The following is a 24,373-nucleotide window of genomic DNA, read 5'->3' on the forward strand; positions in this document are numbered from 1 at the left end:
AGTGTGATGGTATGATGCCCTCATATGGTAGTTCCCTATCCGATGGTGGATACAATGTTATGTTCTTTATATGGTTGTTTTTTTTCTGGTATGGCTTATGGAAGTGTGTTCAATAAATATGGGGTTCTGGTAACCCAGAATCATCAGACGCCTCTAACACATCCTGGCGTGAGACTGATCATTACTGATGACGAGCGGGTTCTCGTCACATGGATAGAATTGAAAGTTCCAACCAACAAATGTGAGGAAAGAAAGTATGAAAAGAGAAAACCCAAAGTGAAACACAGCAAAAGCTTTATTTGTGTGCGGAGGGCCTAGAGGCTGCTTTAAGTGCTGTCTCATGGGTAGTGCTCATTGCAGAAATGTTTATCCGTGCAGCAGAAGACATCATAGCGGTAAGAATTCTCATTATCAACATGGATAAGGCCACATGTCACATCTGTCTTCTTCCGGCAACCAAGTATTCTCTCAAAAACCTTTCCCCCTGAAATGAAGAGTGAAGAAGAGGAGGGGGGTGAGGAGATTAAACATTTGCATTTTCTCCAGTAATCAACTTGATTTCACATGAAATGCTCAACCCCATTTGAAATCACTAGTTGCCCCAGAAATCAGTCAAACATATTCCCATTTTATAGATAGGACAATGGAAATAAAATCCACTGCTGATCAAAAATTATAATCCAGATCTCTGGAGCTTAAGGTCAACATAAATTTACTCTGGAATCCAAATTTTGGGCACAGGCTTTCAACAAAATATATAAAATATTAAATGCCCCTTTCGAGCCTCCCTGCACCCTGCCCCTTTTGAAGATGTGGAAGAATCCTCCTTTGTCTTTTACATTTGTTAGTGATTTATATTTTATTCTTGGCTTCTTCCCTCTCCAAATCAATCTTGAAATATCTCTTTGCCATTCTTTGAAGCATTGTTGATTACTGGAATTGACTGGAATAAAAATAACATTTTTGGTAATACATTCATTTTGATAACTGATATTCTTCCTATCAATGAAATATTCATTCTTCCCCAAATTTCTAAATTCCTTTTTATCTCCTTCCGTGTTTTTTCATAATTGTCTTTAACTATATTTATATTTTTGGCTGTTAGCCAAGGTTCCTTTCTTCCATCAGCATCAGGGTCTCTTATTTAAGAACCTTAATTGCAATCTCAAATTCAAGTCAAGTTCACTTCTTAATTCTACTTCAGGTCAAGTTCAAATTCAAGATTTGAAAAAGTCAAAAGTTCAGATTGGTATTAAAAACACTTGTATAATTCTACTTCCTTCTCAAACATTAGCTGGCTCTAACTCCATCAAAGTAATCCACAAACTTTCCACTTGCATTGTCTCTCATGCTCGCAAGCAGCCACAGACAGGGGTAGACTTCCTTTTAATACTCCCCGCTGTAACTGAATTATTCAACCTAATTAAATTGGTTACTCCTCACCTTGAAGTTTGCTTTGAAGATTTCTTTGATAAGTAGCCGCTGTAAGGCTGGAAACAAAAGCTTCACACTGCAGGGTTGTGTTGTCACCTAACTGACCAGCTTTTTCGTCGCCCACCCCCCCTCTCCATACTTTCCAGCACTGAGACAGAGAAAGGAGCCCACCGAATTACTGTTGCCAGTTGCAGAACCAGGGCTTTCTTGGGAGTTTGTGTCACTCTCATGCTTCCTCTGACCCTCTGCAGAACCGAATCTGACAGTGCTCAGCAGGAGCTATCAAATCCCTGTCCTTCCACCATTGCGTGGCTACTCAGAAGCTGGGATGTACATATTCAATATTCCTTCCAGGGTTCTCCAGCCAATGTTGGGAGCTTCGCAAACTCCTAACACAATACTTCTACAGAATATCCCACTTCCTTGAAACATTAAACCCAATGAAGATGTGGCTTAAAGAGAAAATGAGGTGTTTGGGTGAGGAGCAAAAAATCTAAAGAATATATGAGTTTGGGATAGGTTTCTTACCTCTATAAATTATGAGGGCCACACAAGTTCCTGCTGGGCTAATCTTGCAGTGCTTTGGTCTACAGGGAGCTCCTGGTATAACTGATGTGCAGTGACTACAATAACGAACAGTTGCTCCTAAAAAGACAAGTATTGACTATTACAAGAACACCAAGCCAACATTGCACCAGGGTCAACAATGTATTCTTCACAGCCATTTGGTTTGCAGATCTTCATATGCTCAATGACAAAAAAACAAACAAAACAAACCCTCATGTTACTAGCAACAGAGATTTAATGCATGGGATATGTTGTATGGACAGCCTCTTCAAGATAATATTGTCTTGTCTTCAGAACATCTAGCACATGATAATGGAACGAGGAATCTAAGTCCAGGAGGCATTTGGGGTGAGTTGAAAGTTGAACAGAGAAAGAAACAATGAGAAACAATAAGTTAGGGTACAGTGAGTGGGTACACCACCACCACAACAACAACATTTATATGCCACTCTGGACAGCTCTTCCAAAAAGCTCACAGGGGCATACATGGTTTCCCTACTCCCCAATTAATCCCCGCAACCACCCTTGAGATAGGTTAGACTGAGGGCCCAAGGTGAAACAGTGAGCTTCATGGCCAAGTAGGGATTTGAACCCTGATCTCCCAGGTCCATGTCTGACACTCTAACCACTACACCACACTAGCTATGGAGAACTGGGGATGCTGAAGATGCTATCCATCTCTAGCCAGCAATAGTCCTAGGACACTCTTGTGAATGCCTGAGGAGGGCATTATGTGAAATGCTTCATACCACATTGGTGACATAAAAATATTTCTAACAGCCTTAGAAGAACTTACCTACAGATGGAAGAGAAAGGATAACACAGAATGCAAGGAACAGGATCTGAAACACTGTGGACATCTTCCTGTCTGGAGGCTTCTGTGTGCTACAGCACAGCTGAAAGTTATGGAAGAAGGAAGACTAGTCTCTGTTCATTCCAACAGGATGGGCAAGTTGTTCCCATTTATAGCTTGTATGCAGAAGTACCCGGAAGATGATTCTGTCTTTGAAGAAGCAAATGTAGGTGGAGATTTCTGGGCCATGAAATCACACGTTGACCCCTCATAGGCAGGACAAGAAAGATTGCAGTGAGATATCTATGTGGATGGGGCAGGGAGATGATCAGGTGTAAAAAGGCCAGAGCTTCGTGGGATACTCAATAATCATCAATATTATTACTTCTTGCACAACAATAAATGAATGGTGGTTTTAATGTTTCTAATTTAATATAATAAATCTGTAGAAATGACTTGATTAAAACCAAAAACAAAGCCACAATTACATGCCTATTTAAAAATATGTCCCACTGAGCAGAATGAGGCTCACCGCTCTGATATTTATATATATTTCCACAACAATTTGTGATTTTAAGGGTATACAAAAACAATACTGTCTTGAACCATGGGTGCAGACCGTAACCATCATGGCTAGTAGCCATGGATAGTTTTATCTTCCATCCAAATGTCCAATCCTCATTTCAACCCATCCTGGTTAGTTACCATCAATACTTTCTGTGGGAGAAAGTTCCCCCTTATGCATGTCATTGAGGCTGTGCTGCTATTAATTTTCAAGGGATAAAAGCATCACCCCTGAAAAATCAGCTTAGAGAAAAACAGCCCCTGCCCACCAATGATGCTTTGGACAACAGGGCCCTTGCTGGCGGGTCATGGCGGTGGGTGGCTCTTTGCACACCTGTCAGTCGCCTCAGCAACATTACTCATCATGGCTGTTTTTGAGGGCTGCAAGTTCCTTCCCCTGTATGCAAGTCTAGTCTATATGTTTCTTCCAGAGTTCTAAATTTCAAGAGTAAAGAATGATCCTCACTGCTGAACCTGGGCAAAGTCAGCATTCGCGGCATAGTGATTGGGGAAGGAGGTACAGAAGTGTATTGGCTGTCTGCTCATGATGCCCCTTCATAGCAGCTGTATAGAAAGAGGGTTCTTGTCCTTCTGCCATTTCATACTCCCACTCCCATCCTCATTATGGTCCTGTCAATTACCAGTGTACTCTTTTGTGATTCAGCAGCATCTCTCCATGTTCCCTTCATGAAGGCAGGTTGTTCTCCAGGATACTTGTGGGGGAGGGTTTTTTAAAAACATAAAGCCCACCTTCTTAAACTGCTAGTAGATCTGGGACAGGGAGCTCCCTTAAACACTACTGGACTCATTGATCTTTCAAAGCTTGTTGGGGGAGTCAGGGGTGTAGTGTACTTTCCAGGCACATTTTCAAAGGTTTGGGGCAGGGATAAGCAGGAAGTGGCTGGAACAACAGATCTGATGGTTGGATCACCTAGTCCCCACTTTGGGAATCAGGGTATCCACACTGAATCAGAAGGTTTGAGTTGGCAATTTAGGAGCAGTAACATATGAAATTGCTTTGATTTTTTGCCAGGCCGTATTATTTGAAAAGAAAAGTTTGTTTTTGCAATAAATCCTTCTTTTTAATCTTGACAGTATGCTTTTATAAACATACTAACAAAGCTATTAAAAACTTCATAAAATATCTTCCAAAAATTACGAACACATATTTTTTTCCATTTGCTTTATTGTTTGTAATTGCATCTGTACAACCGAAAAAAATTGTAAAAAAATTGGTGGACGTGCCCAAGGATTAAGGCTTTCTGGGAGATGATCTATAATGAAATGAAAAAGGTATTTAAATATACCTTTCTGAAGAAACCAGAGGCCTTTCTCCTGGGCATGGTCGGCCAATTGGTGCCAAAGAAGGATAGAACTTTCTTTATGTATGCAACAACAGCAGCAAGAATACTCATCGCAAAGTATTGGAAGACACAAGATTTACCCACCTGGGAAGAATGGCAGATGAAGTTGATGGACTACATGGAACTGGCGGAAATGAGTGGCAGAATCCGAGACCAGGGAGAAGAGTCGGTGGAAGAAGATTGGAAGAAATGTAAAGACTATCTACAGAAACACTGTAAAATTAAGGAATGTTAGAAGGATGCTGGAATGAAGTTATGTGGTTTTAGCAATAATGTTACAAAGGGGTATGTAAAAATGGACTGTCAACAGGTGAAAATGTAAAGTTACAATATATTAAGATAAAATATTAAGATAAAAGCAAAAATGGTAAGGACTTGCTGAAACAACTATTGAACTAGAATACAAAAAAGGGAGGTGTGAGGAGGTCAGGGAAACAAGCAAATGAAAGACAAGACATGGAAAGACTGATTTGTTTTTAATTGTTTTTATTTCTCTGTATTTTGTATTTTTTGTTTCTCTTTTTTTCTTTTTCTTCTTCTCATTTTTGTAACTTCTTTGAAATTTTAATAAATATTACTTAAAAAAAGAAAAGAAAAGAAAAAAATTGCATTCATTGTTATCAGTCAATCAATATACCGTATTTTTCGCTCTATAACACGCACCTGACCATAACACGCACATCGTTTTTAGAGGAGGAAAACAAGGGAAAAAACATTCTGAATGAAACAGTGGATATATCATTTTTGGGCTTCATGCTGTGGCCACAGACATGTGATCTGATGGTGAATTTGGGGTGACCCAATGCCAAAATCCTGAGAATTCCTGTGGATCCATGCTTTGTAACCACGTTTTTGCACCATTGCAGCCCCAGGCAACAGTGGGTGCGTGATTTTTTTGGTGCAGGCTGTAGCCATGGACATGCTTTGTGATCTGATGGTGAATTTGGGGTGACCCAATGCAAAGATCCTGAGGATCCCTGTGGATCCATGCTTTGTAACCACATTTTTGCACCATTGCAGCCCCAGGCAACAGTGGGTGCGTGATTTTTTTGGTGCAGGCTGTAGCCATGGACATGCTATGTGATCTGATGGTGAATTTGGGGTGACCCAATGCAAAGATCCTGAGGATCCATGTGGATCCATGCTTTTTAACCATGTTTTTGCACCATTGGAGCCCCAGGCAACAGTGGGTGCGTGATTTGGGGGGGCAGGCTGTAGCCATGGACATTCTATGTGATCTGATGGTGAATTTGGGGTGACCCAATGCAAAGATCCTGAGGATCCATGTGGATCCATGCTTTTTAACCACGTTTTTGCACCATTGCAGCCCCAGGCAACAGTGGGTGCATGATTTTGGGGGGGCAGGTTGTAGCCATGGACATGCTATGTGATCTGATGGTGAATTTGGGGTGACCCAATGCAAAGATCCTGAGGATCCATGTGGATCTATGCTTTGTGACCACATTTTAAGTGGGGAGCGAAGGAAAAACAAAGAAGGGACATGAGAGGGGTGTGCAGAGAAGCAGCTGGCTAAGAATGCAGGAGAGGGATTTAACGGGAGGGAGGAAAGAAAGGCAAATGTTTCCCCCCACCCAAGCCAGCCATCTCTCTCTCTCTCTCCCTCCCTCCCTCCATCCCCCCCTCTCTCTCCCTCCCCCCTCTCTCTCCTCCTCCCCCCCTCTCCGCGGAGCACAGAGAGGAATTCCCCTCTGCTTGCCTGGAGGGGAGGGGCTTTCCCTGCTCTTTGTTCCCTTTCAGCAAACACAGCAACAAAACAGAGGAGGGTGGGCAGTAAGATCCTGAGGCAGAATGCAGGAAAGCAACCGCTTCCTCTTTTCAGATTTCCCTTCTCCGTGAAGCGCCGCAATTTGAGTTTTGCCTGATTTTTCGGCTCCAGGGACCACACATTCGCTCTATAACACACACAGACATTTCCCCTTCCTTTTTAGGAGAAAAAATCTGCGTGTTATAGAGGAAAAAATACGGTAATCAAAAATCACAAAAAGTACAAATATTCTAACAAAAAATGTTCTTCATAGTTGTTGTTGTTTGCTGGTTGACAGCAACGATTTTTAAAATTTCTCTTGAAGGCTTCCCAGTTTGAAATGAACTCCTTCTTAGGCTTATCTTCAATCTTTTCAGAAAGGTTAGTTAGCTCAGCGAATTCTACAAGCTACAAAACCAATTCAGATCTAGTGGGGATTTTGTCGATTTTCTGCTGCGTGGCTATAAGTACCCTCGCGACAACGGTGGCATATAAAAAAACTTTTCTTACATTTCTAGGAATGTCTGGGCCTGTGATACTGAGTAGGAATGATTCATGATTTTTAAGGAAGGTTACATTTAGCATTTTTTAAAGCTCAAGATAGATATAATTGCAAAAGGCTTTGATCTTTTTACATACCCACCACATATGAAACATAGTGCCCCCTGGTTCTCCACATCTCCAGCACGTATTTGGGGTGCTTTTGTACATTTTGGAAAGCTTATAAGGGGTCAAGTACATTTTTTTGGAAGTTCTCCCTTAAGGTAACATGCCATAAATCTCCAATTTACTTTCTATAGATTTTCCCATTGACACATCTCTATATTGTGACCCAAGGTCTTGGGCCCATTTAGCTGATTTAACCTCCTCCTCCTTGACTTCCCAGTCAAAGAGGAATTGGTATGTTTTGGAAAGAGTTTTGGTTTTTTAATTTATTAAGTCTGTTTCAAATCTTGAGATCTCTGTCACAAATCCTTTTTTCTTGTCAATTTTAAATGTTTCAAGTAGTTTATAATACTAAAACCAGTCAGATACCTGTTCTCTCACTTCTTCAAAGCTCTTTAGTTTTAATTGATTCCCTTCTTTTTTTAATACTGTTTGGTATACAGGTGTCAGGGAACTGCCATCAGAACGAGAAACGGAGGCAGGGCTACCCAGCGATGCCGGAGAGGGGACGAGCAGGGGGGAAGGATTTCAGCGTAACACCCATAGAGAAGAGAGGGAGATGGAGGAATTGGTGACAGGGCTCCAAGATCCTTCCCCCGACACTAGTGGAAAGAGCACTGGGATGCGCCTGCCTTCCCCTTACTTGCGCAGACGCGTTCCGCGCAGAGAACATAGGAGGAGACTCGGGGTCAAACAGCTTTTATGCTGGAAGAGGTTCAAGAGACGCCCACTCTCGGATTCTGCAAATGACTAACAGGTCACGGAGGACGAGCTCCGACCCTAGGCATGGTTGGGGCAAGCAAACTAACTGAACTGAAGTAAGGTTACGCACAAGTAACCCCTCACAACCATTACAGCAATCCGAGAGTCACTTCTGTTACTTGTGCGCAAGCAGTGGAAACATGAGCCAGACTGGAGGCGCCGGGGCAGCGGAGCCAGCTGCGGGGACGCAGGACCTACTGAAGAGGAACCAGGAGCTGGAACGGCATGTAGCACTGCTGATGGCGCGGCTGGACGAGAGGCGCACCCAGGACGCACAGGTTAGACCTACCCCAGTGGCAAAGAAGGTGCCAGGACTAGTACACAAATTTGGGGGGGAGCCCCAGAAATATAATGGATTCCGAACAGAAATAGAGTACGCCTTGCAGCTGCAGCATGATGACTTTGCTGACGAGGCAGCGCAGGTGGCGTATATCGTGGGGCACCTTGAGGGCAGCACGAGGGAATGGGTTAGACCCCTAATGGCCTCGCAGAACCCCGCCATGAAGGACGTTCAGAAGTTTCTTCAGGCAATGGACGCAATGTATTCTAGCCAATTGGGGGAGAGCGTGAACCAAAGGGAGCTGCTGAGATGCAAGCAGGGGGAACTTTCCGTGAGAGACTACTGGTCCCGCTTTGCGATGCTAATACACCGGCTCGAATGGGATCTAGATAGCCCTCCCATACGGATGCTGTTTGAGGAGGGGTTGTCCCCAACCGTTAAAGATGAGCTCTCCCGCGCGCCCCGCCCGGAGACTATGGATCAGCTGACAAAAGCAGCGCTGGCGATAGGCGCTCACCAAGAAGTGCACGCTTTGGAAAGGCGGGAAGGGAGGGGAGAGCGCCACTCTGACTACCGCATTCCAGAGATGCCTAAGCTGCCTGCCGGTGACGTAGTGCCAATGGAAATCGATGGAGCGTGGGCGCGCAAGGTTTCTGGCGCCAACCAAGGAGGCAAAAGGGAGGGAAAGGCTGGGAAAAGCACCAAGAAGTGTTTCCTCTGCCAACGGCCAGGACACTTTGCCAGGGTCTGTCCTCAAAGAAAGGCTTGGCAAGGGATGGTGGGAGCTGCTGGAAGCAAGGCGGAGGGGGCAGAGGAAAAGGTGCAGGGAAACGCCAGCGCTTGACTGCCCACAGGGGGGCGCAGCAGCCAAGCGAACAGATAACAGAAGTGCCCCAACCGGACCCACCCAAGGTTTCTATAGCGATAGAGGTGGTGCTAGAACTCCCAAATGGACACCCAGTCAAGGTGAAAGCAATGCTGGACTCAGGCAGCTCCTGTAATTTTTTTAGTAAGAAGTTTGCATTGGAGCACCAGATCCACCTGCTGCCACTTGATTTCCCGCTCCAAGTGACCACGATAGATGGCAGGGAGCTGCTGGGAGGGGAAGTGACACATCAAACCCCACCTATGAGAATGAGTGCATCCAGGCACACAGAGACCATTGCCTTTCACGTGGCCACACTAGCGGGACCCCCGATAATACTGGGCATGAGCTGGCTAGTGCTACATGATCCAGTGGTGGCCTGGCACCAACGGACAGTCACCTTCGGGTCAGCACACTGTTTGGAACACTGTCTAGGTTGGCCAGAGTGGCAGCAACTACACTGAAGCAGAGAGCAGACGTGCCGCCACAGTACGCGGATTTACAGGAAGTCTTCAGCGAGAGGGAAGCGGACAAGCTGCCGCCACATAGGCCCTTCGACTGCCAGATCAACCTGCTCCCTGGGGCGCAGCTACCGGTGGGTAAGCTGTATGCCATGTCGGACAGAGAGATGCAGGAGTTGCGAGACTTTATTGACAAAAAGCTTAAGAGGGGGTTCATAAGGGAATCTAAGGCAGTGGGGGGCAGCCCTGTGTTTTTTGTGGACAAGAAAAACATGGATCAGCCGAGGCTTGTAGTGGACTTTCAAAAATTAAACCTTGTATCAAAACCCATGACCTTCCCAATGCCCAGAATTGATGATATTCTGACTAGGGTGAGGAAGGGCAAGATCTTCACCAAGCTGGACCTCCGGGGAGCATACAATCTGATTAGAATAAGGAAGGGGGACGAATAGAAAACCACCATGTTCACCCCCCTAGGGGCCTTTGAGTACCTAGTCATGCCATTTGGATTACAATCGGGCTCAGCCTGTTTTCAAAGCTTCATGCACCATGTGCTGGGACCCCTGCTGTACAAAAACTGTGTAGCATTTCTGGACGACGTACCGATCTATTCGGACAATGAAAAGCAGCATGTCCAGGACATCAGGGAAGTGCTGAAGAGGCTACTAGAGCACCAATTGTGGGTCAAGCTGGAAAAGTGCCAATTTCATGCCAGTGAGGTGGAATTCCTGGGATACAAGTTGTCGGACAAAGGACTTGCCATGGACCCTGGCAAGGTGCAGGCAGTGCTGGAATGGAAGGCCCCTAAGACCCGGAAGGATGTGCAGAGGTTCATCGGATTCAGCAACTTCTACCGGAAGTTCATCAAGAACTTCGCCCACTTGACTGCACCCATCACGGATTGTCTCAGTAGCAAGAAGAAGTTTGTCTGGATGGAAAGTGCCCAAAGGTCGTTCGAAAAACTAAAGAAGGCGTTCGCCTCTGAGGAACAGCTCCTGCATGTGGATCTGCAGAAGCCGATGAGGCTGGAGACTGACGCATCAGACAGAGCTATTGGAGCAGTGTTGCTACAGTGGGGACGGAGCCAACACACCTGGAGGCCGTGCGCCTTCTTCTCACGGAAACTGAACAAATCGGAGCATAACTACACGGTGTATGATCGCGAACTGTTAGCTATCTCCTAATAGGGAGATAGCTAACAGCACAAGATTCAGGTTTGCACGGATCATAAGAACCTGGAATATTGGAGAACAGCTCGAGTGCTCAACCAGAGACAGATTCGATGGGCACAGGAGTTCTCCAAGTTCAACTTTGAGATCAAGTACTTGCCGGGGGAAGAGAACGTGAGGGCAGATGCGCTTTCACGGAAGCCCGAGTATACGGAAGGAGAAGGACTGCCGGAAGCTCGACACGTGTTCCCTGAGAAACGATGGGTTTGTGGGGGAGCGTTGGTTGGGAAACGAGAACTAACCGAGCTGATTCACCAGGACGAATTCGCCCAAACCAGAATCAGGGAACTCAGGGGAACGGGGGGAGATCAGGGAGGCTTTGAGGAGAGGGAAGGACTGCTGTATTACAGGGGAGCAATGTATGTGCCCGGGGAAGACCTGCGAGAAAGGGTTCTCAGACAGCTTCATGACAACCCAACAGCGGGGCACTTTGGGCAACACAAAACCATGTTACTGGTTACGAGGCAATTCTGGTGGCCAAGGGTGAGGGAAGATGTACGAGAGTATGTACGGGGGTGTGACCGCTGCCAACAGGCCAAGGGAGAGAGGGCGGCCCCGGCGGGGTTACTGGAGCCCTTACCCACACCGGGAAGACCATGGGGGGAGGTGTCGATCGATTTCATGACCGATTTACCCAAATCTAGAGGGAATACAGCAGTCATGGTAGTAGTAGATCTGCTAACCAAAATGTGCCATTTTATAGCGTGCTCACATGCAGTAACGGCCGAGGAAACTGCCCGGTTGTTTGTGGATCACATCTTCAGGTTGCATGGGGCTCCGTCGAGGGTTATCTCCGACCGAGGGAAACAATTTACCTCGAGGTTCTGAAGGAAACTCATGAGCTTATTGCAGGTGAAAGTGGGATTCTCAACGGCGAGACACCCAGAGACCAACGGGCAAGCAGAGAGGGCGAACAGCATTTTACAGCAATATCTATGCTGCTACGTCAACGAGAGACAGAACGATTGGGTAGAGAAGCTAGCACTAGCGGAGTTTGCGTATAACAACGCTGAGCATGTGTCCACGGGGATGAGCCCGTTCATGGCTAATTATGGGTTGCACCCCAGGGCTTTTCCTGGGAGAGGGGAGGAAGGGTGGAGCGTGCCCACCACAGAGCAGTTTGTGGAAGAAATGGAAGGTCTGCACCAGCAGCTTAAGATGAACCTGGATAGGGCCAAGGAAGTGTACAAGAGACAAGCAGACAAACGTCGCCGGAAGGGGAGACCATTAGGGTGGGGGACCGGGTGTGGTTATCCATACAAGGCTTACCCTTCAAGGGCGGGTGTAAGAAACTGAGGCCAAAACAGCTGGGACCATTTGAGGTGACCCACCAAGTGAACCCGGTGGTGTTCCGGCTCAAGTTGCCAGACAGCATGAAAATCCACCCGGTATTTCATAGGTCGCTGCTCTCACCGTACAGAGGGGAGCGGAGGGTCCAGGAGGCAGGAGGGGAAGGGCTCACCCACCCACTAATGGAAGAGAGGGAACGCCACCACGAGGTAATGGAGATCCTGGATTCGCGCTGGCGAGGGCGGCAGGTGGAGTACCTAGTGGCTTGGGAGGGGGAACCCGAGTCAGAAAACACGTGGGTGCCTGCAGGGGAAATAGATGATGGATATCTGGTGGAAGAGTTCCACAACAGGTATCCGAGGAAGCCCAAACCCCTTGAGAGATTCTGGGAGGAGCAATTTGCCACCACCAATGAGGAGGAGGAGGATTTCGTGGGTTTTCCGGCTTCCCAGGAGGAAGGAGGAGAATCGTCAGGAGAGGAGGAGTCAGATTGGGAAGTCCCACCCGTGAGAAATTGGAGCAGGTGGGAAGCGGGGTTTGAGTCCACGGACGATGACAGCAGCTCCTTTCGGGGGTTCCCGGCATCGTCGGCTGAAGAAGGGGACAAGGTCCCATCACAGGGTCAGGCCGGGGGTGAAGGGGGTCCTGGGGAGGAGGTGGATGTCAGGGAACTGCCATCAGAACGAGAAACGGAGGCAGGGCTACCCAGCGATGCCGGAGAGGGGGCGAGCAGGGGAGAAGGATTTCAGCATAACACCCATAGAGAAGAGAGGGAGATGGAGGAATTGGTGACAGGACTCCAAGACCCTTCCCCCGACACTAGTGGAGAGAGCGCTGGGACGCCCCTGCCTTCCCCTTACTTGCGCAGACGCGTTCCGCGCAGAGAACATAGGAGGACATACTGAACTGAAGTAAGGTTACGCACAAGTAACCCTTCACAACCATTACAACAGGCAATTTCCATTTTCCTTTTTACCACAATTGCCTCGGGTGGTGAAATCCACGATGGCACTTTGGGTTTGAGAAGGTCTTTATATTTTCCCCAGAAGGTATATAGAGATTTTCTAATGATTTGGTTCGAAAAGTTTTTGTGCACTTTGACTTTCCCATATCCCAGGTACACATGGCAACCGTACCTGTTTTAATACCCTTCTAGATCTAACAGGTCTGGGTTTTTAAGTGAGCATCATTTTTTTGACCAGGTGAGAGAGGCCACTGCATCTTAGGTCCGGCAGGGAAAGCCTCCTCTATCCTTGATGTCAATTATGATTTGATGTTTAATTCTAGGTCTCTTCCCCTGCCAAAAAAATTTAGAAATAAATCTTTGCCACGCCTTGAGGCGGTCTGTTCCACCTAGTGGATCTTTTTATGCCTGTTGTCTTTGTCTATGGAGTTTTCTTGGCAGGGATACTGGAGTGGCTTGCTGGTTCCTGCTCCAGGTGGATCACATTTAGTCAAAACTCTCCACTATGACCTGTCCATCTTGGGTGGCCCTGCACAGCATAGCTCATAGCTTCTCTGAGTTATTCAAGCCCCTTTGCCATGGCGAGGCGGTGATCCATGAAGGGACATCACCTTGCCAACAAAGGTCCATATAGTTAAAGCTACTGGTTTTCCCAGTAGTGATGTATGGAAATGAGAGCTGGACCATAAAGAAGGCTGATCGCCAAAGAATTGATGCTTTTGAATTATGGTGTTGGAGGAGACTCTTGAGAGTCCCATGGACTGCAAGAAGATCAAACCTCTCCATTCTTAAGGAAATCAGCCCTGAGTGCTCACTGAAAGGACAGATCCTGAAGCTGAGGCTCCAATACTTTGACCACCTCATGAGAAGAGAAGACTCCCTGGAAAAGACCCTGATGTTGGGAAAGATGGAGGGCACAAGGAGAAGGGGACGACAGAGGACGAGATAGTTGGACAGTGTTCTCAAAGCTACCAGCATGAGTTTGACCAAACTGTGGGAGGCAGTGGAAGACAGAAGTGCCTGGCATGCTCTGGTCCTTAGGGTCACGAAGAGTTGGACACAGCTAAATGACTAAACAACAACAAAACAAAAAAAACCACAAATGTGATCTTGTGCTTTATTATTCCAGTGTAAAACAAATAAATTCCATTTTCTAATACACACCATCTTTTCGTATGCCGTCTCTGACTCTTAACAAAGTAAGTTCATTTCATCCTGTTAGCTAGCCATTTCCCAAACTTTATTGATTGAGTTGCAAATCAATAGGTAGTGGTATGAGTTTTCTTTTCTGACAAAGCACAATTTTCGCTGTGGTTGACAAATAGACTGTCATTTCCAAACCCTGCATTTAGACATGGGGGTTATTGCATTTGTTTTTTCTTGTTATAATGCTAGTGCTTCTGCCCCAGTTTCTAATGTTCTTCATTACCTGTTGTGTTATGAAACTTTGGCTTTGTGACTGCTTCTATTCTCCCATCCCCATAACATAAAAATGCTAAGAAAGAGATGTGTGCTGGGACGCCAGCCCAAATTTCATCACTTTACTCATTTGATTTTCTAGATTAATGGAGTACAAATGCTTCCTTCTCCCTCTAGAAGCAATTAACATAGAGGTAAGCACTTCCATTAGATTGTGACTGATTAAGCGGTGCAACAGGATTTAAAATGTGTGGTATAGACATTTTGATGTCAGTCAGTGCTAAGATTTTCCTGGTTCTTTTGGAAACACAGGTGGTCGTTGGCGCACAGGGTGGATTATTCAACTACAGTGGTACCTCAGGTTACATACGCTTCAGGTTACATACGCTTCAGGTTACAGACTCCGCTAACCCAGAAATAGTGCTTCAGGTTAAGAACTTTGCTTCAGGATGAGAACAGAAATCGTACTCCGGTGGTGCAGCAGCAGGAGGAGGCCTCATTAACTAAAGTGGTGCTTCAGGTTAAGAACAGTTTCAGGTTAAGTACGGAACTCCGGAACGAATTAAGTACTTAACCTTAGGTACCACTGTACAGCATATTGTGTTGGTCTCCCGTCAGTCCAATCAGTTTGCTAAGGAAGAGCTTCTTTTATAGACTTTTACTTATTCTTAACATACAGAGATATAAACCAGAAGCCACATCAAGTGGTACTAAACCAGATCAGGCAAGTATCAGATGGGAGACTTTGTAGGACCTCAACACATGTCTGCTTACCCCGTTCCTGGGTGGTTACAGTCCCTCATGTTTGGCTGCCATCCATGCTGGCCAGGGCATGTGTGTCCAGCTGACGGGGGATTTCCCCAACTGGCTCGGCTGCAGAGCAGGTTTGCCCGCCAAAAAGCTACATTTAAACAGGCCAATCAGAGGCCTCCCCATTAAGCAGTGCCTTGCTGGCTGATTGGGGTTGGTTGCTTGTCTGCTTGGTCAACCAGCAATGCATAAAAACTGGCTACGCTTCACTCCCTCAGATTCATTGGGAAAAGAGCAAACCCTCCCTTCATCCCTTATCATTAAGTGTTTATTACATTCTAGGTCATGGAATCATAGAATTGTAGTGTTGGAAGAGACAAAAAGGCTCATCTAGTCCAACCACCTGAAATGCAGGAATCTTAGCTAAAGCATCCATGACAGATGGCCAACCAGCACCTGCTTAAAAACCTCCAAGGAAGGAGAGTCCACAGTCTCCCAAGGAAGCCCATTCCGCTGTTGAACACTGTCAATTTTTTATCGTGTATTCTAAAATGTGTTTTGCATTCTAGGTTGTAGGTTTAACCATATTTTATTCCCTAGGTTTTCTTTATTTAACTACATCTTTATTCCTTGGATTTCCTGGCCTTGCTGTGGTTGCCAACGGTTGCCATATTTGGAGCTGGGAAGGAATTTGTCTGCAGACAAATTGGCCAATCTAGAAGTTTTGCCTTCACCATAGCAAAATGTCACACTTTTTGGCAGTTAAAGCATTGAGTGGAATTCTAGTCTTCAAATATTGAGGTTAAGTGGTGCACTCTGTCCTCAACCAGCAGCGTATTCAGGGTACCCCGTTAGAGGGTCTCAGTGGAGGTCTCTGTCCAGAAGCCAAGTGTGGGGCAGATGGGCCATAGAGCTTCCAGCAGCTGCCTTAGGAAAGCCGCCTCAGTGGATCAATGTCTTAGGGAGGCCACAGTTCTTTTCACAACCCTCAAAAAGTTTCATCTCTCTCTCTTTTTTAAAAAAATTATATTTATTGAGGTTTCAAAAAGGTTTACAGAAATAAAAAAGAGAAAGAAAAGACAGAAAAAGTACACAATACGAAAGAATATATATATATATATATATATATATATATATATATATATATATATATATGCTTTCGTAGATTTTCACGGGTACAGGAATGCAGGTTTTGGTGTCCTCGGGTGTCTTCCCGTGTAAAAGTTGGGGTGTCTAGGCGACGTTTCGACGAGGTCTCACTCGTCATCTTCAGGCTGGTGCTTTCGGCTTCTTGTACAAGAAGCCGAAAGCACCAGCCTGAAGATGACGAGTGAGACCTCGTCGAAACGTCGCCTAGACACCCCAACTTTTACACGGGAAGACACCCGAGGACACCAAAACCTGCATATATATATATATATATATATATATATATATATATATATATATACAGTTAAAAACACACCCAACTTTCCATGTCTTATTTTCATTTGCTCATTTCCTTGACCTCCTCACACCTCCCTTTTTTGTATTCTAGTTCCATTAGTTATTTCAGCAAATCCTTTCCACCTTGTTCTTATCTTAATAATTTATCTTAATATATTATAGCTTTACATTCTGACCTGTTAACAATCCACTTTTACTTAATCCTTTATAGCATTACTACTAAAGCCTCATAGCTGCATTCCAGCATCCTTCTAACATTCTTTGATTTTACAATGTTTCTGTAAATAGTCTTTAAATTTCTTCCAATCTTCTTCTACCGACTCTTCTCCCTGGTCTTGGATTCTGCCAGTCATTTCGGCCAGTTCCATGTATTCCATAGAGATTTTTTGTAGTCCATTTGTTTTCAAAAATTGATCTATATCAATCTCTTTCTGTGGCCCTTGTGTATATAGTTGTTTAAAGTATCTCTGGAAACATTTTCTAATCTCCACTGGATTCTATATATTCTTTCCTTCCACTTCCAAATTTGTAATGGTGTTAAGTTTTTGTCTTTTTTTCATCTGCCAGGCTAGCAGTTTCCCACATTTATTAGCAAATTTGAATGTCTTTTGTCTCATCTGTTTGATTTTCCATTCTATTTCCTGATTTATCATTTTCATGTATTGTACTTGATATAACTTTATTTCTCTCAGAATCTCTTGCGACTTTGGTTTCGCTCTTAATTTCTTCTCACCTTCTTTTATTTTCTCCAAAATTTTATCTTATTTCTCATTTTGAGTTCTCTTCTTTATTGCATTCTGTTGAATCAGAAACCCTCTCATAACTGCTTTGCTTGCGTCCCAGATTACTCTTTTTTCAACAGTAGTATTCATATTTATCTCAAAATAGTCTCTCAAAGTTTTTTGGGCCTTCTTAGTCACCTCTTCATCTCTAAATAAGGTGTCATTCATCCTCCATCTGAAGGATCCAGTTGGTGTTAATTTCATCTCCATTTTCACAGCATTATGGTTGGAGCAGGTTTTAGGGCAATTTTCCACTTTTCTAGTCTTTGGAGCCATTCCTCTAGTTATCCAAATTTGGTCAATTCTTGTCCATGTCATTTTGGCTTCCCTCTCTACCTAGGGGATTCTTTGTTCTTCAAATATCAACTAAGTCCATATTGTCAGTCATTTCAAAAAAGGTTTTTGGTAGTCGGCCATCCTTAGTAACTACCTGTCTCTGTGACTTGTCCATGTTTGTAGAAACCACTCCATTCATGTCCCCCATCATAATGACATTGTAGTCCAGATAGTCCAACAAAATTTTATGCAATTTTTTTTAAGAATTCTGATTTTCCCTCATTCGGAGCATAAACGCCTACTATCAGAAATTTCTCTCCTTGTAATTGAATTTCAATTGCCACAAATCTTCCTTGATCATCTTTAAATATAAATTTCGGTGATAGGCTCTCCTTTGCATAAATTGCTACTCCTCTTTTTTTAACTTTGTCTGAAGAGATAAATTCTTGGCCCAATCTTTTATTAATCAATACTTTGCTATGGAGCCTTATCACGTGTGTTTCCTGTAGGCAAATCAGGTCCAATTGTTCCTTTTTTAGTAGGTGAAAGATTTTTTTTCCTTTTTTGAGGGGAGTTCAAACCATTAGTATTCCAAGTCAATAGTTGCAGGGCCATAATGTAGTTATGCTGCTTTTCCTCCAACCGCACCAAGTGCTTGCTCTTGTTCAATCGGCGGTATTGCTGCTTCTTTCTCTGGACAGTCCAATCCAAAAGATAGTCTTGATATGTCTAGTATTCCTCTTTTTGGTGATCCTCTGACCAATTCTCTTTGCTCTAGGCCTCTGTCAAATGATTCTCTGTCCAGCACTCCTAGCTCTTCTCCAGATTCTTTCTGTAAGTCTTCTCTGTAATCTTTCAAGAATTTTTCTTTATCTTCCACAGATCTTATTTTTATCTTTCTTCCTTTAAACTTAAAAGATAGGCCTTGGGGAAATTCCCACCTGAAGATAAGTCTGTTCCTTCTCAACAGGGCAACTAAGTCTCCGTAGTTACACCTAAGGTCCAAAAGATGTTTAGGGATATCTTTAAATATCTCAACTCTTGACTGATGTATTTCTAAAGTCTTCTGGAAGTGCAAACCCAAAATTCTGTCTCTCTCGTCTTTTGATCGGAGGGTAATCAAACAGTCTCTCACCCTGTTCTTCTTCCCCCCTCTTCCAAGTCTAAAAGCACTCATGATCTTAAATCCTTCTTTTCCCGAATCCAGTTCCCAGAAGTCTGCAAATTCCTGCATAAGAAAGTCTGTCAAATTATCCTTCTCTAACTCAGGCACAGCTCTGATCCTCAAATTAGTTTGTTTTTCCTTAAGTTCAATCATAGAAAAAGTCGACCTATAGTCCTCAAGCTGCCTCTGTATACCTGGAATCTTCTCCTCCACTGCAGCTGCTTTTTCCTTAGCTTCTTCAGCTGTCTGTCGAGTCAGAGTAGATTTCTGTAGCAATTTCTCAATAGTTTCTGTATTAGAATTCACCTTTTGTCCCAAATTATTAATACTTATAGTATTTTGATCAATTTTAGTTGATGCTTCGACCACCTGTTTACTTAATTTTTCCAATGATTCATTTATCTTGCCTAATGCGATTGTGAGAGCTTCTTCAGATGACATGCCTTTTGGCTTAGATTGTGTAGATGTAGCTGCAGGTGGAGCAGAAGGACCCGATGTTGACGGTCTTCGCTGCCAGGATTTCCCAGACCTCATTGTTTTGTCTAAAGGATGGTCTGCTTTTTCTTTCCCATCTGTCATAACACTTCAGGTAGAAGTGGAAAATTCCCCTGGCCTAATTGTTAACAGTTTCAAAGATTTCCTCTAGGGGGACACAGTAACAGTCTATAATTGTTATCTTCCAAAGTGGCACTTTAAGACCCCCACTTCAAACAAAGAAAGAAAAACCAAAGTGAAAGTCGGTTTCAATTTCTGATACTTTTCAGTTACTTCCTTTCTTTCTAAGAGCAGGAAAAGACATCCAAAAAGAATGTATCCCCTTTGCAGAGCTAGCTGTCAAAAATTGCTGTGTTCACAAACAGTGCGCTTTCAAAGAGCGGCAATCTTATTGTCCTTTGGCAGCCCGTTCCCAGGTTTTGAGCAGTAGATCTTTATCTCCTTCCCTCTGTCTTGCAGTTCAAATTCTTCCCCCCTCTTCTCCTGCATCAAAAGGGGGGTATCACTTACTCCTCTCCTCCAACAAATTGGAAGTTCCTGAGGGTGATTTGATACAGCTTATTCTGGCCATCGATGAGCATTGCCCCTGGTATCCTCAAGATGGAACCTGGGAATTAAAACATTGGGATAGGATTGGAGCACATTTTCATGGACACCCTAGCATTGGTGTTCGTGTTCTGAATGCATGGTGCAAGGTTCGTTATGCCATGGGCTCTTTATCACCAAAAAATATCTCCATGACTGTATTGCCAACATCACCTCCGGCTTCTTTAGTCCAGCCAGCTGTGATGCCGTATGTTCCGGCACTCGCCTTGCCAGCACCACCAGACCCCAAGCCTCCGGACTATAGTTCCTCACCAGAGGATCCGATCCTGCAAAAATACCGTGGTCTGGCTGGCAATGATCCTACTCTCTTATCAACAGAACCAGCCACCCCTTTTCAACGTGCAGTCCTTGCCTGTTCCTTAATTCAGGATACTGTGGCATTTCCCGTTATTGTGCTCCCTGCTGGTGCTCCAGCAGGAACTCAAGCCCAACACCAACCTTTTGACTTTAAAATCTTGAAAGAGCTGCAGCTGTCAGTAAGGACAAATGGACTCCAAGCCCCATATACGCAGGCGCTTTGGGAAGCCACATTAGCCCAGCTTTTGGTTCCAGATGACAAAGCTTTTGGCCCGTACAGTGTTACCCCCATCAGCGGGTGTATTGTTTGCCCACGAATGGGAAACTGCCTGCTGTGCATATGCTCCGGCTTTATTACAACAAATCAGGGAAAATAATCCAAATATTACCCTCACAGGCGTCATAGATGCCATGATGGGGCATGGTCCCTTTGTTCAGGCTTAAGTGCAAGCCACACTGCTGCAAATCTTATTGAGGGACACCACTCTTGCTGCTAAACAAGCAATGAGAAAAATCCCAGAACCCAGTATTCAGTGTAGGTGGGGTTCAATCAGGCAAGAGGCAAGAGAATCATATTCTTCCTTTATGGACAGGCTGCTTTCAGCAGTGAGTCACCAAATTGATAATCCTGAAGCCAAACAAATAATTATCAAACAATCGGCCGTTGAAAATGCCAATGAGGATTGTAAAGTTGCATTACGACCGATAATACACAATCCTACCACAGACACAGCAGCCATGCTTCGCGTTTGTCAGTCTGTAGGTACAGCCACCCATAAGGCTCATTTGCTGGCGGCGGCGCTAAATAAAAACCAGCCTGTAGCCACCGATAAAACATGTTTCCAGTGTGGCAAACCAGGACACTTTAAGGCGCAATGTAGATCCACGCAACAGCCTAGGCGTCCTTCTACCAAATGTCCAATCTGCAAAAAAGGCTTTCATTGGGCCAATCAATGCAGATCACTTCCCCAAAACCAACAGCAGGGTCAGTACACTGCCTGAAATCAGCAAGGACAACAGCAGGGAAAATGGCAGCCGGGCCCATCCCGGGCCCAGACAAATCAATAGGGCCCCCCCCCCCCGGAGTCCAGGGGAACAGCACCATGGCTTTGCCTGACTCAGGACGTGGAATTCCATTTGCCTTTCTGCCATTTAAAGACTCATGTCCTCACTGAAGCAGGGTTGGACAATCATGCCATTTGTCTGGTATTGCCCTTATTATCTGCACAAGCAGCAGGAATTCATGCGGTACCGATGCTAACACACGGACCATATGTGAATTTCCCTGAGATCACGCTATATGCGGATCATCCATGCAGAATACAGTCAAATACTTCAGTGGTGAAGATTATCATTTCCCCCCCATCCGAACAACTACCCCTAATTGCAGCAGCCATGAACATTACAGCCTCGCGCCCTTCTGTGTCTCTGACAGTGGGAGGTCGACGCATTGAGCGAGTTCTGGACACGGGGCGGATGTAACAGTCGTGGCAAAATCTGCTTGGCCATCCAGTTGGCCCACCTGTCCAGCCACACAAGTTATTGGTGTGGGAGGTGAATCACAGGCATGGCGCAGTCTCCACCCAATACTCATCCAAAGTGATACCGGGGTTCAGATCACCCTCTATCCGTTAATAATGGACATTCCAGTCTCCTTATGGGGGCGCGATATTTTGACTATTGCGGACACCAAATTGGAGTCAAATTTATTCTAAGGGCCCTGCACTTCCTCGCACGGCACTGCCGTTACGATGGATCACCACTACCCCAGTATGGGTAGAACAGTGGCCTCTACCAAAAGAAAAATCAGCGGCAGCCCAGCTTATTTCTGAACAATTGACCCTTGGCCACATTGAACCGCCCGCATCCCCCTGGAACACCCCAATTTTCGTCATTAAAAAGAAATCAGGGAAATGGTGTCTCCTGCAGGATATGAGAAAAATTAATGAACAAATACAGCCAATGGGAACTTTACAACCTGGCATGCCAAATCCAAATATGCTCCCACGAGAATATCAGTTGGTGGTGATTGATTTAAAGGACTGTTTTTTTCTATCCCACTGGCTCCAGCAGACAGGGAACGGTTTGCTTTTACATTGCCAGTATATAACAATTCGCAGCCCACCCAGCGATATCAGTGGGTTGTCCTGCCTCAGGCCATGCGGAACTCCCCTACACTTTGTCAACATTTTGTGGGTGAAGCATTGAAACCTTTCCGCATGCGCCACCTAGAGGTCATATGTTATCATTACATGGATGACATTTTAATCGCTGCGAAGGAACTCCCGCCTGGCATTTTTCAAGAACTTTCTGCCACGTTAGCGGAAGCGGGACTCTGTGTAGCGCCTGAAAAAATTCAATTGACGTTGGCCGCCACCTACTTGGGACATAAAGTCTCTGCACAAGCAGCGCTGCCTATTGTTCCCTAATTGACTATCCCTTCAAGCTTGAAGCTTGTGGAATTACAACAACTTCTTGGGCATTTGAATTGGGCTCGCTCTTTCCTTGCATTACCTACCAGCACATTATCACCATTGTTTTCGGCGCTCACAGGACACAAGGATCCAGCAGATGTAATCCAGGTCACTTCAGCAATGATCACTGCATTACAAACCGTTAATCAGCACCTGCGATCTATTCTCATGGACAGGATCACAGAAGCCTCTGCACGCGAGCTGCATCTGGCAGTGTTTGCTACACCATTGTTGCCAACAGGAATTTTATATGCTCAGACGGACAAGAAGAAGACTATCTGCATTATAGAATGGTTACATTTACCACATACCCCTCCAAAAAAAATTTATTCAGTAATTAAATCCACATCAGACATTGTCATTAAAGGACGTTCTCGTGCCATGGCCTTGAGCGGTTTTGATGTTGCATCAATTTATTTGCCTTTCTCACAGACTGAACAGCAGCACTTATTCATAACTAATGCTGCCGTGCAAATCGCTTTGGCTGATTTTATAGGTGTCATCATTTTTAACCCTCCGAAGGATGACCGTTTGACATTTCTGACACAGGTCACCTATGTTTTGGCAACCCCCTTGTCTCTTACACCTCTTCCCTCTGCATTGACCCTCTTCACGGATGGAACAAAAAGTAGGGGCGTGGTGACATGGGAGGAGGAAGGAAAATGGAAATGTTTATTTACCCCTCCACAGTCTTCTGCTCAGCGAGCTGAGCTAGTGGCTGTGATTCTTGCCTTTCAATCCTTTTCTACTCAACCTTTCAATCTTATTGTGGATACTCAGTATGTATATCGCATTTTTACTGTTTTACCAATATCTTATATAACTCCTTCCTTGGATTCTGACTTGTTTTCTTTGTTTCTGGCCCTGCAGGCCTTACTTCAGCACAGAGAGTTCTCTTATTATGTTGCACATCTTCGCTCCCACACATCACACCCAGGGTATTTAGCAGAGGGCAATGCAAGAGCAGATGCAGCATTGAGGGACATTTCTGCCTTTTCTCTCTTTTCTGATCCTGTACTATGTCATAACACCTTTCACCTCCCTGCGAAAGCATTGGCAAAGCAGTTTTCTATTCCTTTGGCCCAAGCTAGGGATATTGTATCCCAATGTGCTTCTTGTTCTAAATCTTAGCTGGCCATTCCTTTTGATGCTGTCAATCCTAGGGGCACGTCTGCATTGGCATGTTGGCAGATGGATGTCACACACACACCTGTGTTGGCTCCACTCTCCAAGGTTCACCTCACGGTGGACACCCACTCTGGATTCATATGGGCTACGCCCATGAGGGGGAAAACAGCTTGGCATGTCATTCAACACACTATCCGCTGTTTCTCAGTCATGGGTAAACCTGCACGTATCAAAACTGATAATGGTCCAGCATATATTTCTAAAACATTTTCGGAATTTTGTATGTTGTGGAATGTGAAATTAACTTATGGTATACCCTTTAACTCCACAGGGCAAGCGATAGTGGAAAGAGCACACCTGACGTTCAAAACACTATTGCTTAAACAGCTTGGCGGCCGAAGCATACCAACAGCAGATATCCCTTCGGCAGTCCACCAGGTTCTTTTTGTACTTTTCTTTTATATCCACATAATAGGACCCATACTCCAGCTGAATTGCATTTTAGGAAGGAGGAGGCACTCCCCCGCCCCT

The 24,373-nt window shown here is 44.9% G+C and overlaps 1 protein-coding gene and 1 long non-coding RNA gene across 2 annotated transcripts in view; both read right to left on the reverse strand.

Moving 5' to 3' along the window:
* LOC309365935 (uncharacterized protein) overlaps positions 1-24,373 on the reverse strand; it is a 100,622-nt gene that overhangs the window by 9,078 nt on the left and 67,171 nt on the right. The gene's annotated exons all lie outside the window — the stretch shown is intronic.
* Positions 284-2,952, reverse strand: LOC309366576. The gene is made up of 3 exons (XR_014166800.1): positions 2,798-2,952; positions 1,963-2,079; positions 284-484 (listed from the first exon to the last, which is right to left on the reverse strand). It is a non-coding gene; the product is annotated as an uncharacterized lncRNA (long non-coding RNA).

The sequence above is a fragment of the Podarcis melisellensis genome, assembly GCF_964234715.1.
Source record: "Podarcis melisellensis genome assembly, chromosome: 3".
NCBI lineage: Eukaryota > Metazoa > Chordata > Lepidosauria > Squamata > Lacertidae > Podarcis > Podarcis melisellensis.